The sequence below is a fragment of the Polyodon spathula genome, chromosome 18 (genome assembly GCF_017654505.1).
Source record: "Polyodon spathula isolate WHYD16114869_AA chromosome 18, ASM1765450v1, whole genome shotgun sequence".
Lineage (NCBI taxonomy): Eukaryota > Metazoa > Chordata > Actinopteri > Acipenseriformes > Polyodontidae > Polyodon > Polyodon spathula.
Genome location: NC_054551.1, coordinates 17865299 through 17884759, shown reverse-complemented (window position 1 = coordinate 17884759; position 19461 = coordinate 17865299). Strand labels below are relative to the sequence as shown.

The window sequence follows — 19461 nt, the reverse complement described above, 5'->3', positions numbered from 1 at the left end:
GTGACCCCTACTGTCAGTCCGGTGGAGTTTCAAATAGTGCTATTTGAACAAACACTGTTTGTAATTTTTTGGTAGGAAATATGTTTGTATTTGTTCATGTAACAAAATCTGTAAATTACTGTCAAAAAACATGTCACACCAATTCATAAATGAGGTCTGCAATAAATAACACTCATTCTGCTGTAGTGTTTCTCCAATCATTATTTTGATGGGGCACCAGATTTTTTTAGTCTTGAGATATTGTTTTACTGTTCCACAATATAAATTATACTTTTGTCTACCAGCTACTTCAAAATTAAAGAATATTTGAATATTCTTTTAAATCTGAAATATTGAAATTCATATTCGCCCAGCACTGAGAAGCAGAACTAATATAACAACTAATATTGCAATGCTGCAACACGGAAATGGTTAGCCTTGTTTTACAGGATATACATGCTGTATACTAAACATTTCTTTTGGGTTTTTTTTTTCTGTTTTGTAGAAAAGAAAATTTTACAAAAATCTCATTGCAAATTGGCCCGTAAGTATAATCTTCACTACCATATTTGATATGCATGTTTGGTAGTATACAACGACAAGCTTTACTTATTCCTTAGTCCTTTCCCAACTGTTTATTGTGTTTGGGTGTGACTTTTGCCTTTCTAAACAATTAGTGTACAAAGTGAAATAGTAAGCCACTACCTGAAAGTGAGAGCTTTCTTTAATCTAGTATGGCTTCACATGGATGCTCGAGCCTCTTTCAGTGGATTACGATCAGTATTTCAGACAAAGGTAAAAAAAAAGGAGTAACTTAAAAATGTTGTAGTATGCTTGCTCTTTTTGAATATTTATTCTTCAGGGGCTCATAAGTTACTGTGACAAATCATAATAAACTTGTGATGAGGTTCTTCAGTAGGACACCATGAAACTTGTTAATTACACTGTGTAACAAAAAAAAAAAATGTTTTGTTCCTGGGTAGTAAGTGTTATTTCCTAATTGCTTATGCCTCAAAAGTATAGAACATGGCTATTATTCCCCACAAACTTTGCTTTTGTGACCAGGACAGTGAGACAGTTTAGAAGTGAGTAGTTTTTCGAGATTTACAATTATACTGTAAATACAGTATAATTGTAAATCTCGAAAAACTACTCACTTCTAAATCTTTTGTAGTCATCTTTGTATTACTTTATTATAAATGCATGTTAATTTGGATTCATATGTTGTTTTTTTCTGACTTTATGTGAACGAAAAGACACACATTTGCCCATTTTCCCATTGGAAATAGTGATATTTTGAAATATCACTGTCCTGGTCACAAAAGCAAAGTTTGTGGGGAATAATAGCCATTTTCTATACTATTGAGGCATAAGCAATTAGGAAATAACACTTACTACCCAGGAACAAAAATTGTGTTACATAGTGTTATACATCAGGTTTCGCCATACTCAGTTTATGAGGCCTTTCTGACCAAAGGAGCCGATGCCACGATTGAGTGGGGTGGAGTCACTGGGATCCAAAGCCTTGATGAAAACAGGTAGACAGAAGGGTCTAAATCCTATTCATTTGTGGGCTTAACACCCCAGTGAGGTCTCTCTGTATTCATGGAAGACACGCTAACGGTGCTAGATATTAAAAACCTGAAATGTGGAAATATTAACAGCACGAACGTGAAGTCTTGCAAACATAGCTGGTTTGTATGCTAGTTGAAACGTGCAGTTAAATGTGTTTTAATATAATTGTAAATCATTTGAAATGACTTACCTTTGTTGTTATTTGTGCCATATTTGTGTGGGGGAAAATGTGGGCAGCTTATGCTACAGTGTGAATCTGTTTCTGTGGATGCACCGGCTGTGTTGATATGCGGCTCATGTGACCTGCTTCTTTTCGTCTCTCTGTACTCTACGTGTTTAAGCACAGCCGCCATACACCCAGTTTACCCCTCCCTTTCCTCTCGCAATTTGTTTTTCACATATTCCTCTCATAAGGCACTTTTTACAGTGGTATATGTTATGCACTAGTTGTCAGTATATTTAATCTACTTAAATAAATTAATTGTCATGACAGTAAAAGTGTCTTTACTCAGGGTTTTCTGTTTTATTTGCCAATTAAACTGTTGCTAACACTGTTTCTTTTACATTATCAGTAAATCTATTTAAAAAAACATTCCTCTTAAATAGTAACATTCCTGTATAAATGGCCATTTTCAAACAGAAAGATTCGTCAATTATTGTAACAAGGAATTTCAAGTATTCCATCAACACTGTAGGATAAATATCAGGTTAGAAAATACAACACTTATTTTATTAAATGCAAAGAAAATGTAACTACAATCAATACAGTCAACCGATTGTTACCCTCCACTAGTTAGGTGTCAGTAGCGGGTTTAAACTGAACTACCTTGTTTTTTAGATGCCTCTCTCGGTTTTTCAGCACTAATTTGTTGTTTGCATTCACGTCTGTTCTCTGCACTTTCTGTAGCTACTCAGTCTGCGCAGGTACCTGTATGACCCTTCTAAGGTCACGCAGACAGTTATCATGAACAGACTTTGTCACTGATCTACGCAATCTCATGTGTGTAGGGCTGCTCATTCCCCTGTAGCACCGAGCTCTCACTGCCACATATGGGTTCACAATGTTTGAGACTACACTTACACAAGCAAAGGAAAATACAGAAAACCATATAAATAGCGTGACTCTCTTACAGTGCAAACATCTCTTGAAAATGTAAAGGAAAGTCATGTTTCCAAAAATGAAGGATGGTATGCTTTATGAGCTGTTGAACCTGCATAGTTTAGTGAAGCACAGGACAGCTAGACTAACACTAGAAACATCCCCTGCATAGTTTAGTGAATCTCAGGGCAGCTAGACTAACACTAGAAACATACCCTGCATAGTTTAGTGAAGCTCAGGGAGGCTAGACTAACACTAGAAACATACCCTGCATAGTTTAGTGAAGCTCAGGGCAGCTAGACTAACACTAGAAACATACCCTGCATAGTTTAGTGAAGCTCAGGGTGGCTAGACTAACACTAGAAACATACCCTGCATAGTTTAGTGAAGCTCAGGGTGGCTAGACTAACACTAGAAACATACCCTGCATAGTTTAGTGAAGCTCAGGGCAGCTAGTCTAACACTAGAAACATACCCTGCATAGTTTAGTGACGCTCAGGACAGCTACACGACTAACACTAGAAACATACCCTGCATAGTTTAGTGAAGCACAGGACAGCTAGACTAACACTAGAAACATACCCTGCATAGTTTAGTGAAGCACAGGACAGCTAGACTAACACTAGAAACATACCCTGCATAGGTTAGTGAAGCTCAGGACAGCTAGACTAACACTAGAAACATCCCCTGCATAGTTTAGTGAAGCTCAGGACAGCTACACAATTAACACTAGAAACATACCCTGCATAGTTTAGTGAAGCTCAGGGCAGCTAGACTAACACTAGAAACATACCCTGCATAGTTTAGTGAAGCTCAGGGCAGCTAGTCTAAAACTAGAAACATACCCTGCATAGTTTAGTGACGCTCAGGACAGCTACACGACTAACACTAGAAACATACCCTGCATAGTTTAGTGAAGCACAGGACAGCTAGACTAACACTAGAAACTTACCCTGCATAGTTTAGTGAAGCACAGGACAGCTAGACTAACACTAGAAACATACCCTGCATAGGTTAGTGAAGCTCAGGACAGCTAGACTAACACTAGAAACATCCCCTGCATAGTTTGGTGAAGCTCAGGACAGCTACACAATTAACACTAGAAACATACCCTGCATAGTTTAGTGAAGCTCAGGACAGCTAGACTAACACTAGAAACATACCCTGCATAGTTTAGTGAAGCTCAGGACAGCTAGACTAACACTAGAAGCAAACTAAATTAATAACATGGCCCGAAATTATGGTGATATTCGATATTTTTATCTATGTAAAACACCAGTTAATATATAGGTTTGTAAAATGGTACTTTTAAAATATACAACCTTCATTGACACTCACCTTTGTAGTTAAAAAGATACTCCTCAAAGAAAAATTTGTATCCCTTGTCCTGCTTTGAACTTTTCGTCTTTGAATATTTGCTTAGAAGACGGACCTAACTTTGGAAGAGGGATCAGAGACTGTGTTAGCAAAACGCACACCTACCTATATATATATATATATATTCTCTCATATTACCGAATTACAAATGGTACATTGAAATTTCATTCTGTTCAATATTTTATTTTAAAACAATTAAACTCAAAATCAATTATTGTAAGGTGACATTGGTTTTATGTTAGGAAATATTTTAAAGAAAAATAAAAAACTGAAATATCTTGCTTGCATAAGTATTCAACCCCCACACATTAATATTTGGTAGAGCCACCTTTCGCTGCAATAACAGCTTTAAGTCTTTTGGGGTAAGTATGTACCAGCTTTGCACACAGTGTCGGAGTGATTTTAGCCCATTCTTCTTGGCAGATTTGCTCCAGGTTGTTCAAGTTGGTTGGACAACGCTTGTGAACCGCAATTGTCAAATAGTGCCACAGAGTCTCGATGGGATTGAGATCAGGACTTTGACTGGGCCATTGTAGGGCATTCACCTTTTTGTTCTTGAGCCACTCCAATGTTGCTTTGGCCTTGTTCTTGGGATCACTGTCCTGCTGAAAGGTGAATTTCCTCCCAAGCTTCAGTTTTTTAGCAGACCGAAGCAGATTCTCTTGCAGTATTTTCCTGTATTTTGCTCCATCCATTCTTCCTTCAATTGTAATGAGATGCCCAGTCCCTGCTGATGAGAAGCATCCCCACAGCATGATGCTGCCACCACCATACTTCACTGTAGGGATGGTGTGTCTTGAGGCATGGGCAGTGTTAGGTTTGCGCCACACATAGCGCTTTGAGTTTTGGCCAAAAAGCTCTATATTGGTCTTATCTGACCACAAAACCTTTTCCCACATCGCAGCCGGATCACTCTCATGCTTTCTGGCAAACTCCAGACGTGCTTTCAGATGGTACTTTTTGATAAACGGCTTCTTTCTTGCCACCCTCCCATTCAGGCCAGTGTTATGCAGAGCTCTTGATATGGTTGACTGGTGCACCATTACTCCACTCCCAGCCACTGAACTCTGTAGCTCCTTCAAAGTGATTGTTGGCCTCTCTGTGGCTTCTCTCACAAGTCTCCTTCTTGTTTGAGCGCAGAGTTTTGAGGGATGTCCTTTTCTTGGCAGTGCCTGGGTGGTGTGATGCAGCTTCCACTTCCTGATTATTGATCCAACTCTGCTCACTGGGATATCCAAACACTTGGATATTATTTTGTACCCTTTCCCTAATCTATGCATTTGTATTACTTTATCTCTAACTTCTGTAGAATGCTCTTTGGTCTTCATTTTCCTTCAGATTCACAGCCTTACCAATGATCCTTCAACAGTGGGGTTTTTATCCAGAAAATGTGACAGCAACTTTAATGGTTCACAGGTGGAGGCCAATGGTAAGGTAGCTGTGTCCTCATTAGGGCAATTTCTTTCATCGGTGCAAACTGGGAGCTTCCACAGCACGGGGGTTGAATACATAGGCAAGCAAGATATTTCAGTTTTTTATTTTTCTTAAAAATATTTCCCAACATAAAACCAATGTCACCTTACAATAATTGATTCTGAGTTTCAGTGTTTAAAAATAAAATATCAAACAGAACAAAATTTCAATGTACCATTTGTAATTTGGTAATCTGAGAGAATTGGTCAGGGGTCTGAATACTTTTGCAAGCCACTGTATATATATACACCCGGAACCTCATATTATTATTATGATTATGATTTGTAGTAGTAGTAGTTCTTTGTATCATATTAATAACATGCATGTGGAAGTATTATTACAGTACATTAAGTGATTCATATGCAGTATTAAGCAGTGTACATTTTAAAATAAACTATTAAGTGCTGGTTGGATTGGATGGGAGTCCCTGTCTTAAGCACCGACATAGTAAACCAGCTGGAAAGCTCAGTCTTTGGGGCTGGGAGTCACTCTTTGGGATAGTCAACCCTTGGCATCTCTGTAGCTAATACCAAAAGCTGCTTTGCCCTGCTGGTGGAGTTGGTCAGAGTTCAAAATGGCTGCAGGAAGAGAGCGGATATGAGACATTAGGAAGTTGTCCGGAAGTACAGCACTGAAATGCTGTACCTTCTTCTCCAGGTTCAAATAAATTACTATTAAAAAAATAAAATTCACCTTTACCATAATGCATGCATTTACTGTAATTATTTTGTTATCACCTTATACTTTAATATTACTTTGATTACTGATTACTGATTATTGACTCCAAAAAGTTTGTTAAATATTACTGACTTATTTCTTTAAGATGTAGCCTATTACTGATTACTTACTTTAATATTCTAATAATAATAATAATAATAATAATAATAATAATAATAATAATAATAATAATAATAAACTTACTCATAAATCCATCTTTTATTGTTGATTCCAAATTGCATACTTTTAAATTCTGCTTCAAATTTACACAACATTTTTTGCATTCCAGTCGTTTAATTAACTTCTTTTCTGAACTGTAACATAGCCAGCTTCTCTAAACTAGCATTGTTTATATACGGAACACACAGAGTTGTACAGTGAGTTTCACTGTAATGTGATGTTAAGAAGAGATTTGAATCATGTGAGGGAAAGCTCATTCCAGCGCGCTCACAAGCCCAGCTCCTTTCTTGCGTCACTGTTTTGTTTGTTTCTTTTCGTTCTTTAGAAACAGAAGGGACCCCCAGGGCCATATGGACCTCAAGGGGAGCCCGGACCCCCGGTAAGAACTGAACAATATCATGAGTGCTTCATACCCTCTGCATACTTAAGGTATCTCACTTCATAGGATCCTATTGTGGAAAAAGTTAAGAATAGTTACGAATTGTATCACTTTTACCAAGGGGGTTACTTCTGAAAAGACTCGAATAATTTGAATTTCTGAAGTTTTGGTGCTTTTAGAAATGGTCATTTTGACAAACTAGTCTTCATGCAGGGCTGTTGCTGTACACATGTAAAGCAAACTGATGCTTGTTGTTTCTTAAGGGAACCACACCTTTGTTTTGTGAAATGTAATTACATTAATAACAGAGTTCTCTCTACAGGGCTCTCCTGGCATTCCTGGCAAGCAAGGGCCGAAAGGGGAACGAGGGAAAATCGTAAGTATCCACTTTGAACTGTGAACTTCTCAAGCACTTTGTAAGAGCTATATCTAAATCTATATTCTAATCAAGTAATTTATCAAGTAATATTTATTTCGGTACACAAATTCTTTGTGATCTATCCTCTGAAAATAACATCAGATGTTGCCTATAGAAAGTCTACACCCCCTTGAACTTTTTTTCACACTTTATTGTGTCAGTGACTCAGAGTTTCATCCATTTAAATGAGGATTTTTTTCCCCACTTATCTATACACCATACTCCACACTGTTAAGGGGAAAAAAGTTTTTTATTGAGAAAAAAATTATGTATAAAAAATACAAAAACAGCAGGTTTTCCTCAAGGACTTCTCTGTACTTTGCTCCATTCATTTTCCCTTCTATCCTGACAAGTGCCCCAGTCCCTGCCAATGAGAAACATCCCCATAACATGATGTTGCCACCACCATGCTTCACAGTAGGGATGGTGTTCTTTGGGTGATGCGCTGTGTTGGGTTTGCGCCAAACATAACGCTTTGCATTTAGGCCAAAAAGTTCCATTTTAGTTTCATCAGACCACAAAACTTTTTGCCACATGGCTACAGAATCTCCTGAGTGTTTTTTTCCATACTTCAAAATGGGATTCAAGGTGGGATCTCGAGTAATGGCTTCCTTCTTGCCACCCTACCATACAGACCAGATTTGTGGAGTGCTTGAGATATTTTTGTCACATGCACACTTTGACCAGTCTTGGCCAGAAAAGCCTGTAGCTCTTGCAAAGTTGCCATTGGCCTCTTGGTAGCCTGTCTGATCAGTCTCCTTCTTGCTTGGTCATCCAGTTTGGAGGTGCCATACACCTTCCACTTCTTAATGATCGTCTTGACCATGCTCCAAGGGATATTCAAGGCTTTTGATACCCATCCCCTGATCTGTGCCTTTCAACAACTTTGTCCCAGAGTTCTTTTGAACTTGGTGTGTGATTTTGAAGGCGATTGGTTACACCTGAGCTAATTTAGGATTGCTATTGTAGTTATTGTAGCTTGCAGACTATTCAGTTTGTTTAAACAATTATGATTTATTCGCACGACATTACAAAACAACCAATAATAATAATAATAATAATCATTCCGGTAATCAGTCAAAGCAACTTCTATATTATTAAATATAAGATATTCTTTCAAAATCAAATAGTCAATAATCAATAATCCATAGTCAGCTACACAAACTGCACACTCCCCACACAATGTGCATCATCTACACAGACTATATACTCAATCCTCACACAGTATTGGTCATCTACACAGGCTAATAATGGTCTGTTGTTTTCTCTGTGCTTGTCGTGCAGGGTTACCCAGGACCCCCGGGTTTGCCTGGACCCCCAGGCCGGCCAGGGAGAGATGGGCTTCCCTTAACAGACGCAGAGCCAGGACCGCCAGGGTTCCCTGGAGAAAAAGTATGTGTTACTAATGATTATTCTATGAAAGTAACATATTAACTTGAAAATCTTTTTTTTTGTTTAACCCAAACAATCTGTATTCTCTGTAGCCATCATCCAGTTTGAAAAGCTCAGATTTAAAAGCTGAAGATGTGGGGTCAGGTACACCAATTTGGAGCAATTACACTCCAAATATACATAATTTCCATTTAAAAGAACCACAAGTACATAATAAACAGAACTCAAGAGATGTTACAGTATTTGCCACTATAGTGAGGCTTTAGCAATGGACCAAAAATACCCACCTGTCAAAGGGTTAAAAATAATGTTTAGTGTAGCAATGGATCCAAGAGAGAGAGAGAGAGATTTAGCAGTGTACAGTATATCAGCAGACTAACAGACAGCTGGGGTCACCCTTTACCCGCGCTTCCTCTATGCATGTTAGGAAGACATCTAACAGGTCACTCCCAGCCAATCACTGCTGTGTTAGCTGTGACCACAAGAGGGAGCTCTGACTAAACAAGTCAAGTCAAAACAATGAAACAGACTTGAAGTGTTAACACAACGTACAACTTTCCTGAACATACAGATGACTGATTCAGCATAATCGAAAAGATACAATAGGTTATTGCAGTGCACGGTAAGAAATATTCATTTTAAACCATAAACCAAATTTTTTAGCATTTTCAAAAATTCTCATTGTTACAGTAGGTGTGTGTATTCACTGGGATCACATTGTCATGCAAGCTAAAAGGTGGCACAGGTAACTGCACACTAAGGACTATTTACAAGTATCTTACATGTGTACAAGTACACCTTCTCACCTGAAGGGGAGACATACCGGTATATATACAGTAAACTCTCCACTTTATATTTATTGCATTTAAAAAAATCATTTTGAAGAATTAAAAAAAAAATTATGATGAAATGCTCAGTTTTAACTGAGATGATAATAAGAACAACCACCAAAGGACATACCTAGAAAGAACAAATCCTTTCAGTGCTCCACATAATATGGGCATGAAGTGTGTAGGCAAAAGCTTTCGTCGTTCCGAAGGGAGCACATCTTCTCCGGGACAGCTTTGAAGATTACATCATTGCGCCTTCGTTGAAGAACTTCGGAGTTTGATGAGTTGAGAGCGATGAGATGTTTTGAAGAAAGTGCGAATCCGAAGAGCATCGAAAATCCTAAATAACACAATGTATATGGGTTTCCTTGTACTGTAAACAAGCCCGTGTCGGTCCTTCCATTGGGTCATAGTATTTGATAGACAGTTGCGTCTCACACAAAAAGGGTGTGTTAGAAATTGAATGTATCCACCTATTTCGTTATCCAAAGATTTTACATTGATCATTTAAACCTCCTATTAACATAACTTTAGTTACATTCATTAGAGAAGCATATACATTTCAGTTACATTCTCTATACAAAGTAATGATTACAAAAACATATAAAATATAAAACACATCATAATGCAATTAAAGGATAATATTTAAGAATATTTAAAAATTAGTTTATAATATTCATTTAAAACACAATAAACCCTTCAGGTTTATTGGAAAACTTGCTTAAAATAACTATTAAACCTGTGTCTACAAGTTATGTAATAAAAATTATTCTTAAAGCATTTTAAGTAACTTTTAACACAATAATGGTACAACTGCACAGTCACTGTAGCTTCCCTTGGTATGTTTTATGACACCTTAGGAGGCCAGACAATCAGATAGCATTTTGTAAGGCGAGCTTCAAAGAGTTAGCACTATGTTTGGCCTGTGCCTTATCTTCTAGCTTTGAAGTAGTTCTGGTTAAGAATGTTCTGGAATTGGTGTTAACAACCCAATCAGACAGCATGCCACAGACAATAGTCTGAATTAAATATCTGGGAAATGCTTATATTAAAATGAATTTAACCATGAATTTCATTGACAATGAGAGGCAGTGCTATATCTCTGGGTTACTCATTGTGTGAGAGGCAGTGCCGTATCTCTGTTGTCATTGTGTGAGAGGCAGTTCTGTATCTCTGTTGTCATTGTGAGAGGCAATGCTGTATCTCTGGATTACTCATTATGTGAGAGGCAGTGCTGTATCTCTGTTGTCGTTGTGTGAGAGGCAGTGCTGTATCTCTGTTGTCATTGTGTGAGAGGCAGTGCTGTAACTCTGGGTTACTCATTGTGTGAGAAGCAGTGCTGTATCTCTGGTTCTCACTGTGTGAAGCAGTGATGTATCTCTGTGGTTCTCATTGTGTGAGAGGCAATGCTGTATCCCAGGAGTACTCATTGTGTGAGAGGCAGTGCTGTATCTCTGATCTCATTGTCTGTGAGGCAGTGCTGTATCTGTGGTTCTCATTGTTTGAAAGGCAATGTTGTATCTCTGTTCTCACTGTGTGAGAGACAGTGCTGTATCTCTGTTCTCATTGTGTGTGAGGCAGTGTTGTATCTCTGGAGTGCTAATTGTGTGAGAGGCAGTGCTGTATCTCTGGAGTGCTAATTGTGTCAGAGACAGTGTTGTATTTGGTTCTCATTGTGTGAGAGACAGTGTTGTATCTATTCTCATTGTGTGAGAGACAGTGCTGTATCTCTGTCCTCATTGTGTGTGAGGCATTGCTGTATCTGAGGAGTGCTCATTGTGTGAGAGGCAGTGCTGTATCTCTGTTGTGCTCCTTGTGTGAGAGGCAGTGCTGAATCACTGGAGTGCTCATTGTGTGTGAGGCAGTGCTGTATCTTTGGAGTTTTCATTATGTGTAAGACAGTGCTGTATCTCTACAGTTGTCATTGTGAGGGGCAGTGCTGTATCTCAAGAGTGCTCATTGTGTGTGAGGCATTGCTGTATCTCAACAGTTCTCATTGTGTGATGGTTGTGGTTGTGAGTCATGGCATTACAGCTGCTGTTGTGTTTCAGGGTCCAAAGGGATATAAAGGGGAGCGAGGAATTCCTGGAGAGATGGGCGAGCCGGTAAGGAATGCTGATATTTAATGAATGTTTCTTTAAAATCCATTCTAACTGAGTTCTAACCAATGTTTTAAAATCAACTTCCTTCACTCTTATTAGCACTAGCAGAATTATCAATGGGTCCCATTCAAAGAAGTTGTAGCCAAGGTTTTAAAATCCAGTTTCTTACTGCCTTTTTACTACCCATTGGGGTTTCATGTCCCCAGTGATGGAGGTGTCCATACATATGTACAGCATGAAGCATTTACCTGTTTGTGAAGAATTTTGGTAGGATAGGTATGAGAATCTGAGACTGTATAGACACGTGTGTGTGTGTCATACATATTTCGATATTGCATTACTGCATTTATTTAGACAGTCGCCTATCCAGCTGTGATAACATTTGGTAATGACAGTCTTTATCACAGTCGTTATTGAGTGGATCTGCACAGGAGAATAATTACTTTATCACATGTCAGTCCTGTGGATGCAGGGCATGGTGATCTGGACTTGGTCACGCTAATGGGGATAAATAATAGGACCCACATGTCAGAAAATAAGTGTTAAGAAAGGTTATTGTCCATTTAAAAGTCCTATCACTATAATAACTGGAGCTGAAAGACAGTTGATGTCTGTTTAGCAAAAATGAGTCATGGCTTTTCTTATTAAGCAGCCAACGCAGGTGTTCAAATTGTAGGGCAAGGCTGTGATTTAAAGATTACAGCAGTTCATTTGGTTAGATATACTAGTTAAGACATTTTTCTAGACGCATTTTAAAGTTGATAAACAATCCCCAGATAAAGTGTACCTATCTAGCCCCAATTCCCTAATGCTGTTTTTGTATTGAACAGTGAACAGTATATCTTGATGCAATCTATGTTTCAGATTTTATTTTTCTTGGTCTCACAAAAATCTTTAATAAATCACTTGCCTTTTAGAGTAACATATTTGACTAGCGTTCTTCATCAATACACCATAAAACCTGTTCATTATACAATAGGTTTCACATCTTTCAGTTATCAGTCATTCCTGTCCAGCTGAGCTTGGATATTTCTGCCCAGGCTGCATTTGTTCGGATGCTGCTCTTAAGCACAGAATAAACAGAAAATGATCACATTAAGTAGCACAGCCTTTGTAACAGTTGCACAATGAAGAGGTTGCTCTATAAGGTGAGTGATTTATTACAGTATTGCGTGAGCCCCTAAACAATACAGTTTGAAAAGGAGCCAGTCTAAATCGCAAGAGCAGTTTTCAAATAGTACTTTGAATACTAGACCCCTATTTGTACCCATTAGCATGACCAAGCCCAGCTGCTTTTTCATGATACTGACCACTCTAATTTGGTATTTTCAATCATATGTTCCTGACATCAGAGCTCCTTAATTATTTCATAGCACTATATTTCATGAATCCAGTTCATTCACGCTTAGGTGTTGACAGTAAACTACACGTACTGTATATAAATGGCAATATGTGCTTTATAAAAAAAGACTGGAATTCTGTCTAATTGGCCAACTTTGGAAAGATGTAAACGGAACAGTGTCTGAGTAGAAGGAATACATGGATTCTGGGTAAACATTGTGAACCTGTAATAAACTGAATCAAATAGGCAGATGTTGCAATTAGTTCAATGCTACCATTTGTCTACTTCATAGTTCCTTATAAGTTGAAATGAAGGAACATGTGTGTTTTTAGGGATACGAAGGGGAACCCGGGCCACAGGGGCAGAAAGGCAGAAAAGGCATAATGGTAAGTTACATTTTTAACCACAAACACTGACCTGTACGGCAATGCAGAGCTGTTTCAGGGGTCAAATCAAAAGAACATCAGCTGGGAGCTCTGCCGTAACTTGAGTAGTATTAACAGGGTTTTCAAAAATATACATGAACGGAGTAGAGATAGAGAATCTATTCTTCAGACTGAGAATCACTCATAGTAGAGGATAAGGCTACCATGTTCACATTTGGACGGGGCCTTGTGAAAACCAAAAAATATTGGTGTATTCAATTAATTTAAAAACCATTAAAAATATATATAAGGACATTTACCATTTTGTTCCTTAGACACTCCAGTGTAGCTTTGGCTGTGTGCTTTGGGTCGTTGTCATGCTTAAAGGTGAACTTCCGTCCCAGTTTCAGCTTTCTTGCAGAGGGCAGCAGGTTTTCCTCAAGGACTTCTCTGTACCTTATTCCATTCATTTTCCCTTCTATCCTGACAAGTGCCCCAGTCCCTGACAATGAGAAACATCCCCCATAACATGATGCTGCCACCACCGTGCTTCACAGTAGGGATGGTGTTCTTTGGGTGATGCGCTATGTTAGGTTTGCGCCAAACGTAACGCTTTGCATTTAGGCCAAAAAGTTCCATTTTAGTTTCGACAGACCACAAAACTTTTTGCCACATGGCTACAGAATCCCCTGAGTGTTTTTTTGCATATTTCAAAACGGGTTTCAAAGTGAGCTTTCTTGCCACCCTACCATACAGGCCAGATTTGTGGAATGCTTAGGATATTGTTGTCACATGCACACTTTGACCAGTCATGGCCAGAAAAGCCTGTAGCTCTTGCAAAGTTGCCATTGGCCTCTTGGTAGCCTCTCTGATCAGTCTCCTTCTTTGCTTTGAAATGCACTACCCAGCAGAGGGAACTGCTGAATTTATCCTGAAATCATGTGAATCACTACAATTTAACACAGGTGGAGGCCACTTAACTTGGTGTGTGATTTTGAAGACGATTGGTTACACCTGAGCTTATTTAGGATTGCTATTACAAGGGGGGTGGACGCTTATCCAACCAAGCTATTTTAGTTTTTATTTTTAATTCATTTTCTACAAATTTCTAGAATATTTTTTTTTTCAATTGGAAGTTGTGGGGTAGGATGTGTAGATAAATGAAAAAAAACACTATTTTAATGCATTTTAATTCCAGGCTATAAGTCAACCAAAGGTGAACATTTTGAAAGGGGGTGTAGACTTTCTATAGGCACTGTATGCGTGTGTGTGTGTGTGTGTGTGTGTATATATATATATATATATATATATATATATATATATATATATATGCACACACACACACATATGTGTGTGTGTGTGTGTATATATATATATATATATATATATATATATATATATATATATATATATATATATATATATATCATATATAAAGTCAACCTACAATTAAACGATACTTCACATTTACAACAGTACTAAGTAGCACACAATACAATTTTTTGAAAGGTCGAAAAAAATGTGACACTCCACTCTGTGGATGAATACAGAGCATTCTAATTAACATAAAGCACTTTGACAGATAACTTACACAAGCAAACTAAGAATACAAATAAATTCAAATATTATTTTGACAATAAAACCACTTTAGATAAATGTGCGTACTTTATTTTCTTTTAATTGTTAGTGATTGTATCTGAGATCAGTTATATACAGTATAGTCACTGAAAACAACAACTCTTACTTGAACTCCAGTCTCTGAGAATTGCTGCTTGATGTTAGTTTTTAGTTAATGAATTTTCTATATGCTTATAACCAGTAAACTAAATATAGGCATTTACACGTTTAAAGATGGAAGCCTTAGCAGAAGAACAGGAGTCCATTACTATGATTATAAAGTGGATCTTATATAGTATTACTAGTATTCTTTCAAGATTGAAACAGAATGGAGCTCCGCACAAGGGTTATAGAAAGGGCAGGCTCTGAAACTTCACCATGAATGTTCTTAATGTTTAGGGCACCGTTTTGAATCAGACATTTCTGTATTTATTTATGTGGTTGCATTTCAGCGAGTGTTTGGGTCATTTTGCAGGTTTGCACTTGCTCTAAAATGTGCGCTTGCAGAAACCCCTCTTTCTTTCAATAGTGACCCATTAGATCACACCAGCAAAGCTGCTGTTTTTTTCAGAGCAGATGAATATGAATATTACATTGTAAATACAGTTGTTTGTGTCTGTAGTGGAAGAATCAATCTTCAGTGCTCTATAAGATCCTAAGACAGCAGAACCAAACCTAACCTTCACTTCTTCAGTCCCGCAGAAATTGCTAACAACGTTTTTCCTGTCTGCAGGGTGATAAAGGAGAACGGGGACTTGTTGGTGGACCAGGGTATCTTGTAAGTAATCAGAACATTATCAGGGCTCTATGGACTGTGTACTGGGGGGACTAGGGACGAAGAACACAATCATACCCAACTATAACAGTGACGTCCTGTGCAATGTCAGCTGTTAGTAGGGAGCCTCTATATCTGTGATTTATGTAATGATACTCAATTCAACTTCTCAGTGGGAATTATGTGATACGATGCAGGCTGGGGGTATTATACAGTTGTTTTTACCAGTGAACTATTGTTAGTCAGTACAAATGATAGTTTTCTAAAAAGAGGGTCAGTTATAATGAAATGCCATTTTGCCAGCTATTAAATCAATCCCAACACCCTCTTCATGGTATTCAAACCATAATATTCAAACAGTTTGAAGGGACAGTGTGGTCCAATGAAGGATACACACACTTGAACTTTACTCTTCTCTTCCTTCAGGGTTTAATAGGACCCAGAGGACCCAGAGGATTCTATGGACCGACTGGACCTCGTGTAAGTACAAATGTGTGGAAACCCACTGGGATCCATTACAATCATAAACATTACCATGAAGAAACTGAAGCTTGCAGAATCATCAACAGAACACAGCTTTACCAGTATTGGCAACACAATTATCTGGAACAAATACAGAGGAAAAGAGGGTTCTAGCTAATGAAATAGTACTTAAATCTCACCTGCTTTGTACTTCCATTCTTAAAGTATACCTTAGGTGAAATGACCAAGGAAGTGCAAATATAGAAAACTGTGAAAGTATAACTCATAGATTTCTCTATCCTAATATGGTACCACATATACATTAAAAAATTAAATCAGTGTTTGCTGTTACATCTGCTTCTTTCAAACACCACATCTGAGATATATATGGCGAATGGAAGTGCATGACAGGTTTTTGGAATATTTTATGAGCTATAACCCTTGTAAGAGAGTGGGCAAAAGGTACCTTGAAAGGAGTAGTATTCCAGCCCAGCCAGGGTTCTCAGGGGAAGCAGATCCTTTGAATAGAGACCAGCAAGCAGACAGCAAGATCAGCACTCCAGACAGCGACCAGTGGAAGTGTAGAGAATCAGCAAGATCAGCAATCTGAACAGCGACCATTGGACCTGTAGGGATAGCAAGATCAGCACTCCGGACAGCAACCAGTGGAAGTGTCGGGAGAGACAAGAAGATCAGCACTGCAGACAGCGACCAGTGGAAGTGTAGAGAGACAGCAAGATCAACAGTCTGGACAGTGACTCATGGAGAGGAGTTATACAAAAATATTGGTATAAATGTATATAAAAAAAGAAAAAAACATGACCTTTCAATTGGGCATTTACTACAGTACAAAGCAGTGCACAATACACTTTTCTAGTAAGGTAAAAAAAAAAAATCTAATGATTTAGGAAATGTTGTATGCATGTGCTTCTGTGGTGGAGTACAGAGCATTTGGAAAACCTAATTTACTAACTAATTAACTTGAAGCACAATCTTAAGCACACGCCAGCAGCCAGTTAAGTTTCAACATATAACTTACACAAGCAAACTAAGAATGAAAATAAATATAGAGTAATATATTGGCTGCAGTGCATTATGAGAAACCATAAATCACCATAAATCACGAGAGCGCAGAACCCTGAGATGAGATAAAGCAAAGTTGCCAGTGCTTAAACAGACCGTATTGTGACAGGGTCATATTTACTGGTGTCTTTTTTGCTCGAGCTAAAGTGCAATACAACTTTTTTTTTTTTTACCATGGGCCAGAGTGTATCGGAATGGCCAAAAGTTTTGCATCACCGTAGAATTTTAGGATTGAACATAACGCTTTTATTTAACATTATGTAATCAAAGCTACAAAAATATACAGCAAAAGTCTACCAGAAGCCATAGTAGTACTTAGCACAGGCATTGAATGCATAGGACAGCAAGAAGCAGACTAGGTCTACTTTGACAGACAGCATTCAGAGGGCGTGTACTTGAACAGAGATTTTCTGGACATCCCTGATCCATTTTCTAATATGGCAATAAAATTGCTTTAGATTTACACACAAAAAAAACGCTTTGCACATTCCTTATGTACTGTTTAAACACCCACTCCATGCCACTGGGTTTCTGGTATTTCTACTCATATGCAGATTAGATGGAATATAATGTGCTGTCAGATACAATATTCAGTGTGTACGCAAATTATTTATTTTACTGCACTGTGACTTTTGGACTGTTTGAGAAAGCAACAAGGAGCGATTGTGTATGAACTGATCAAGACTAGAAAACCCACTCACTACTGTTACATTCGGCCCATCTTGCTCGTTTGGTTGTTAGTAGCTTATTGATTCCAGAATCTCATCAAGCAGCTTCTTGAAGGATCCCAGGGTGTCAGCTTCAATAAAATTACTGGGGAGTTGGTTCCAGACTCCCATAATTCTCTGTGTAAAAAGTGCCCCCTATTTTGTGTTCTGAATGCCCCTTTATCTAATCTCCATTTGTGGCCCCTGGTCCTTGCTTCTTTTTTAACGTTGCGTAATCTTCTTTGTTCAAGACTGAATAGATTCAATTATTTTAGCCTGTCTGCATGTGACATGCCTTTTAAACCACGAATAATTCTGGTCGCTCTTCTTTGCACTCTTTCTAGAGCAGCAATATTCTTTTTGTAGTGAGATGACCAGAACTGAACACAGTATACTAGATGAGGTCTTACTAATGCATTGTGCAGTTTTAACATTACTTCCCTTGAGTTAAATTTAAATTTGTTGTTATACAGAGAAGGTTTAATATTCTATTGTCTCACGTTTCTGATCCTTATGTGTTTATTAATTCAGGGTGAAGCTGGCGAGGCAGGCTTTTCAGGGCCTCCTGGACCATTGGTAAGAAATTCGGCTCACTTCTCCTCTCTCTCTGGTTCACACAGCAGAGTTTTGGTATGTACTCATAAGGTTGAATGAAAGCACTGGTTTTATCAGTCTAGTTTAAATTGGACACTGTGTTTGTACAGTCCAGGGTGCGTAACTGGAACTGGCCACTGAGAGGCAGTTTCTCAGCACCAGCTGATATGCACCAGTGCAATTCTCATGGACTATTTTCAACAGATGTAGTTCTGAGCCCAGGTATTAGTTATGAAAAATAGTAATTCATATTATTAAAACATTAATTTAAATTTTAAACCATTGCCTATAATAGCAGTATTAGTTTATATATCTATTGTCTGTTTAATGATAAAACATTGCCTATGATCTCTTGTGTGCAGGGTGCCTCTGGGCCGAGGGGAATGAAAGGCGTGCCGGGGGTGAATGGAGCTCAGGTAGGACCAGTGAGGGCAGATACTGAGGCCAGTATGACGCTCTTCCATCAGTCTGTTCATTGTCCTCTCAGGGAAACATTAGAGGTTATTAAAGGCATCTATAAGTAGGAATTTTACCAAAATGGAACAGGTGGAATCCCAGTTAACTTGTGCAATTAATGCTGTAATTGATTTGAAGATTTTTATCTATTCAAAATTCAAGAATGCCGTAAGCCCATGGCCTCTGCTATACTCCTCTAGCAGATGGAATGATCTGTTCAGTGTAAGTAAACACATCTGTCCATTAAAAAGTGTAAAGATGATAGCCAGCAAAAATGAAACTTGAAATCAGGAAAACAAAAGTTGTTGTTCATAACAAGTTTTAGAATTTCATACGAATGTAGAAGCAATATGAATTCTTCCACATGTTTGTAATGTTGAATTACTTCAATGACCACTAGTGACACAAGGAGTAACAGGCCATGGTAGTGATTTGTCCGTGTGTAAGCATGGGCTGGTGGGCTTCTTCTTCTTAAACATTTTTAAAACATGCAAAATAACAAAATATTTTTATCTCCCTCAAATCAACAAAAATAACAC

General features: G+C 38.1%; 2 long non-coding RNA genes across 3 annotated transcripts; both read left to right on the top strand.

Annotated features, from left to right (window-relative positions):
• Positions 1–8503: 8503 nt before the first annotated feature.
• Positions 8504–13250, top strand: LOC121330910. 2 transcript variants are annotated; one of them, XR_005951915.1, is made up of 3 exons: positions 8504–8589; positions 11471–11524; positions 13196–13250. It is a non-coding gene; the product is annotated as an uncharacterized LOC121330910 (long non-coding RNA). The 2 variants fall into 2 exon arrangements; XR_005951914.1 differs by lacking the exon at positions 8504–8589 and adding an exon at positions 9127–9211.
• Positions 13251–16058: 2808 nt separating this feature from the next.
• LOC121331017 lies at positions 16059–18883 on the top strand. Its single transcript, XR_005951937.1, has 3 exons — positions 16059–16100; positions 18404–18448; positions 18829–18883. It is a non-coding gene; the product is annotated as an uncharacterized LOC121331017 (long non-coding RNA).
• The last annotated feature ends 578 nt before the right edge of the window (positions 18884–19461 follow it).